This window comes from Halichoerus grypus, chromosome 9 (genome assembly GCF_964656455.1).
Source record: "Halichoerus grypus chromosome 9, mHalGry1.hap1.1, whole genome shotgun sequence".
Classification (NCBI taxonomy): Eukaryota; Metazoa; Chordata; class Mammalia; order Carnivora; family Phocidae; genus Halichoerus; species Halichoerus grypus.
Genome location: NC_135720.1, coordinates 21,431,379 through 21,436,815, shown reverse-complemented (window position 1 = coordinate 21,436,815; position 5,437 = coordinate 21,431,379). Strand labels below are relative to the sequence as shown.

Below are 5,437 nucleotides of genomic sequence, written 5' to 3'. Positions count from 1 at the left end.
AGTGTTAGTACAGCCTCATAGAAAAGCCTTTTAAAAATTTTAAAACTTCTTTGCAAACTTATCAGGTCTACAGTAGTTAAAAATGAATACACAAACAAACAAAACCAACTCAAGTGGTAGTAGTGACCTTTGAAAGCCACTCTTTAGGTCAAGAGACAATAAGTTGACTATAGAGACAGAAGTCATCAAATGCATCAGAAACACAAATAGCCAGTTCAAAATCAGCTCAAAAAAGAAACCCTGCCAAAAGCTTGTGTTTGTCTATTTAATCTTCTTCAACAAGCATTAGAGAACACAGAGTAGTGTGGAGGGTTTCCTCAGACATGTATTTTCAGGAAAGTCTACTCTTACCTGCCACTTTTCTTCCATTCACAATGATAATATTAATAGTATTTATTGAGTTCTCACTTATGTGCCAAGAACCCTCAGATCTTTATAAACTCACTAATCCTCATGTAGACCCTGTGACATAGGTGCCCTATTTATCTTGACTTTCAGATAATGAAGCAAGCAGAGGGAGGTGAAGTAAATTGGCCCAGATCACCCAGCCACTATGGGCAGAGCCAGGCTCTGAGCCCAGATGGTCTTACTCTTAATCTCTGCATTGTATTGCCCTCCAGCCTAGGCCTTCATCCGGTCCCTTAGATGCATTCCTGTTCACCTGAAATCTCCTTCCAGAGCAGGAGCCATCTGTGCCAGTAGAGTGCCCAGTACTATGATTGCTCAGCAAAGTTTATTGTATGATTGATAGAATGAATGAAGGAAGGAGGAATGAAAGATGAGTATACAAATGTGTTCTGAGTAGTTGGAAAAAGAAGAGACTCTTTTAGAATAGGTGGGGTAGGAAGAAAAGGTTCCATCAAGAAGCCTTGAACAATGGTAGAATTTCAGTAGGCAGAGATAAAGAAAAGGGAATTTCAGGTGGAAAAATTATATAAATTTGGAGACATTGGAAAGCCTAGAGATACATTCAGAGAACAGCAAGTTGCACCAATTGGCAGAGGCTTGGGCTACATGAATGAAGGCAATGCAAGGATAGGTCTGATCCAGTTAACCTGAGGTTAGTTTGCTGAATTTTTTTTTACCTTAATGGTTTTTTTTTTTTTTTTTAGATTTTATTTATTTATTTGAGAGAGAGAGATAGCAAGTGAGAGCACAAGTGGAGGGCAGGGACAGGGTGAGGGAGAAACAGACTCCCCGCTGAGCAGGGAGCCTAATGTGGGGCTCAATCCCAGGACCCTGGGATCATGATCTGAGCTGAAGGTAGATACTTAACCGACTGAGCCACCAGGTGCCCCTCATCCTAATAGTTCTTATTTAAAGTCGTATATGAGATTACTTTATTCCTGCATCTTCTCAATTGTTTCTTCTGATATTTGCCCTTTTCCTTTCCTACTTGGTGAGATTTGGCTTTATATTCAAGGATCTTTTCATGGCCGTTGTCCACTTGTAGTCTAGTGATAACCACCTTGCTAGGGTGAATGGCCACATGGACAGTTGTGCCATTTGCCTTCTCTCGCTGTACTCGCTCAATGTAGATGACAGATTTCTTCCTGTAAACCTGGATGACTTTGCCAATTTGCTGACCTTTATAGTGTTCTTGTACAACCTGTACATCATCATCCTCTTGGATGGGCATGGATCAAACATTGTACTTCTGTCTCAGCTCTTTGGAAAGAGGGGAAGACATAATCTTCCTGTGAATGTGGGAAGGCGCATTGAAATGCCTTCCATGGTTCTTGCTCTGGTCAAAAGTCACAAAGGGATTGAACTTCATTTTGGCCGCTTCAGCAAAAGGAAAGAAGTGCTGAATGTTTTTTAAATAGCAGGCTGAAGGAATTACTACTTAAGGAAATGGACACCTCTGGAGAAGTATGAAAGATTTAAGAGGATGAAAATCTTGGGACTGTGCTTTCAGGAAACTAAATGAGCAGTAATTGTCAGAAATTCAGAGCAGGGGCTGCTGCCCTAAAATGAATGAATACCTGGATGAGTCTTAGGAAGTCTGTGAATCCCTGAAAGACACACAGAATTTTGTCTGTATTTGTGTATGTACACATTTCTATTGAGACTGTCTACAACCTCTCAATGATTTTCAAAAATTGTGATCCCCTGCCCCAAACAGGACTGCCCCAAGGCAAGCATCCAAATAGATGCCACCATTCCATATATCTAAATATCTTAAGATTATAAATGAAGTTAAACTGTTAAATAAAATAGGTTCTTCATCCTATCTTGGCAAATATAACCTCATACTATATAGTATAGTAATGATATTCAAATTTTACTTTGAATTTACTTTTATCAAAAATGTAAATTAATGTAAATGTTCAAAACCTCAAAATATTAAACAATATATTATTAGAAGTTATCTATTAAAACTAAAAAGCAATTAAAATAAGAATGAGATACTACTACACACCTATTAGAATGACTAAAATCCAAAACAACAACACCACCAAATACTGGTGAGGATGTGGAGAAACAGAAGCTCTCATTTACTGCTGGTGGGAATGTAAAATGGTACAGCCACTTTGGAAGACAGTTGGACAGTTTCTAAAAAACTAAACATACTGTTATCGTATGATCTGGCAATCCCGCCTTTCAGTTGGTGAGTGGATAAACAAACTGAGCATATCCAAACAATGGTATATTATTCAACAACAAAAAGAAATGAGCTATCAACCCACAAAAAGACACAGAGGAAGTTTAAATGTACATTATCTAGTAGAAGAAGCCATTCTAAAAAAATACATACTGTACAATTCCAACTATATGACATTTTGGAAAAGGCAAGACTGTAGAGAAAATAAAAAGATCAGTGGGTTACCAAGGGTAGGGGAGGCAGGATGAATAGATGGAACACAGGAATTTTTTTAAGCAGTGAAACTATTTAGCATGATACATGTGGATACATTTGTCAAAACCCAATTCAAGAAAAATCACACACACACACACACACACACACATGCATGCACACTCCAGAGAATGTACAATACAAAGAGTGAATCCTAATACAAACCATGGACTTTAGTTAATAATGTATCAACTGTGGCTCATCAATTGTAACAAATGTACTCCACTAATGAAAAAGGAAGTTTGGTGGGGGTTGGTACTCTGTAGTTTCTACTCAATATTTCTTGTAAATATAAAACTGCCCTCCAAAATAAAGTTTATTAATTTAAAAATTAAAAGGAAAAATACAAATTATAATGAATATAAAAACTTGAGAATTGTTTAAATAGACCAGAATTGTATTAATTTATTAATTTGTGTATTTGGAAGCTGACATTGGTACATAAACCTAAGATTATTTCTTCCTGATTAATTGATCTCTTTACATTATGAAATTACTTTCTTTATCACTACTATTTCTGCTCTACAATGTATTTTTTTTAAAGATGATATTTATTTATTTAATTGACAAAGAGAGAGAGACAACGAGAGAGGGAACACAAGCGGGAAGGGAGTGGGAGAGGGAGAAGCAGGCTTCCCACGGAGCAGGGAGCCTGATGTGGGGCTTGATCCCAGGACCCCGGAATCATGACCTGAGCCAAAGGCAGTCGCTTAACCAACTGAGCCACCCAGGCGCCCCTCTGAAATGTATTTTGTCTGACATTAATGGAACCACTCTTGCTTTCTTTTGATTTGTGTAGCATGCCGTATCTTTTTTCCATTCTTTTGCTTTTACTCTGTTTCTCTTGACATTTAATAAGTGATTTTCTTGTAGGCAGCATATTGTGCTTTGATTTTTATCCAATCTGACCATCTCTGCCTTTTAATTGGAATGATTAGACCACTTACATTTAATGTGATTATTATGTATTAGATTGAAATCTAACCTTGCTATTTGTTTTCTGTTTTTTCCATCTTTGTTCTCTTTTCCCTCTTTTTCTGCTTTCTTTTGGATCAATTGAGCATTTTAATGATTCCATTTTTTTCTCTTTTGCTGGCATGTTAGTTATTTTGTCATTTTAGTTGCTTTAGGTTTATAGTATCCTTCATTCACATATCTCAGTTTACTTTTGAGGGATATTATACCACTTTACAAATAGTTTAAGAACCAATTTTAAGGTTCTATTATTGTCATACATTATTATTAACACATTTTATAAATCCCACAGTACATTTTTATTATTTTTGTTTAAACAGTTAATTATCTTTTAAAGATATTTAATATTAAGAAAAAATCTTGTATATTTATTTATTTATGTAGTTACCATTTCTGGTATTCTCCAGTTTTCTGTTTGTAGATTTCCATCTAACATCATTTTCTTTTTGCCTGAAAGGCTTCCTTTTACATATCTTATAGTCTGCTGATAATAAATTCTTCCAGTTTTTATATGTCTGAGAAAATCTTTATTTCACCTTCATTTGTGAAAGATGCATTCACTGGATATACAATGATAGGTTGACAGGTTTTTCCCTTAATATTTTTTCTTTTAGTCTTCCATTGTTTCCCTCTTATATTATTTCTGATGTGAAATTTCTTATTATACTCATCTTTTTATCTTTTTTCCTCTCTACATAATGTGTTTTTTCCCTCTGGCTGTTTTTAAGATATTCTCTTTATCACCGGTTTTGAGTAATTTAGTTATGATATGCTTTGGTATACTTCATGTTTCTTGTGCTTGGGTTCACTGAGCTTCTTGGATCTGTGGGTTTATAGGTTACATCAAATCTGGAAAAGTTTTGGACATTATTTTTTCAAATATTTTTTCTATCTCTCTTTTCCTTTAGGGGACTCCAATTGTGTGTGTGTGTGTGTATGTGTGTATTGAGTTTTCCTACTCTTAAAGAGTAGGAAGAGTAGATTATGTATTATACCTTGTTGGGTGCTAGGTATTTTTGAATTCCCATAAGTGTTCTTAAACTTTGTTAAATTACTTGGAAACAGTTTGATCCTACTGAGACAAAAATTTTCTGACCACTTCTTCCAGTGAATTATGAGGTTTTTCAGTCTGGTTTGTGAAAATAGGCACCATTTCTGGCCTTGTGTAAGCAGCAGTTACTGCTTCCTCCAATCCTTTTACCTGGTTTTGCCCCCAGCCCCAGGTAGTTTTCGGACATGCATTAACTGATAAATCCTCTGCTGAATACTCCAGGGGGATCTTGTACAAATCTGCTGGGATGTCTCTATATTCAACTCTCTCTCCCCAATACTCTATCCTGTGAACTTTAGTCAGCTTGGTCTTCCTGGACATTCAGATTCATCTCCTCAACTCAGGAAATCTGCCTGGCTTCTTCTCTGTGCCATGTGCTGGAAACTCTTTCAAAGCAGCAAGCTGGGACAAGCAGGGATTACCTTGTGTGTTTTCCACATCTTGGGGATCACAGTCTTTCATTATTTAATGTTTAATATCTTGAAAATTGGTGTTTATATATTTTGTCTCTACTTGTTATTCAGTTGGGAGGGTAAATCTGGTCCCTGTTACTC

The 5,437-nt window shown here is 36.2% G+C and overlaps 1 pseudogene; it reads right to left on the bottom strand.

Annotated features, from left to right (window-relative positions):
* Positions 1–1,340: 1,340 nt before the first annotated feature.
* On the bottom strand, positions 1,341–1,777 carry LOC118544782 (large ribosomal subunit protein uL24 pseudogene; annotated as a pseudogene).
* Positions 1,778–5,437: the final 3,660 nt, after the last annotated feature.